Here is a 373-nt window from a genome sequence, read left to right as displayed (position 1 = left end):
AGAGAAAGAAAGAAAGAAAGAAAGAAAGAAAGAAAGAAAGAAAGAAAGAAAGAAAGAAAGAAAGGGAGAGAAAGAAAGAGAGAGAAAGAAAGAAAGAGGGAGGGAGGGAAGAAGGAAGGAAGGAAGGAAAGGGAAAGGAAGGAAGGAAGAAAGAAAGAAAGAGAAAAGGAAGGAAGGAAGGGGAAAGGAAGGAAGGAAATGAAGGAAGGAAAGAAAGAAAGAGATAGATAGAAAGAAAGAGAGGGAGGGAGGGGAAAGGGAGAAAGAAAGAAAGAAAGAAAGAGAGAAAGAAAGAAAGAAAGAGAAAGGAAGGAAGAGAGAAAGAAAAAGAAAGAAAGAAAGAAAGAAAGAAAGAAAGAAAGAAAGAAAGAAA

Source organism: Piliocolobus tephrosceles, unplaced genomic scaffold (genome assembly GCF_002776525.5).
Source record: "Piliocolobus tephrosceles isolate RC106 unplaced genomic scaffold, ASM277652v3 unscaffolded_28222, whole genome shotgun sequence".
NCBI lineage: Eukaryota > Metazoa > Chordata > Mammalia > Primates > Cercopithecidae > Piliocolobus > Piliocolobus tephrosceles.
The sequence above is the reverse complement of the archived record's forward strand: the minus strand, read 5'-3'. Positions refer to the sequence as shown.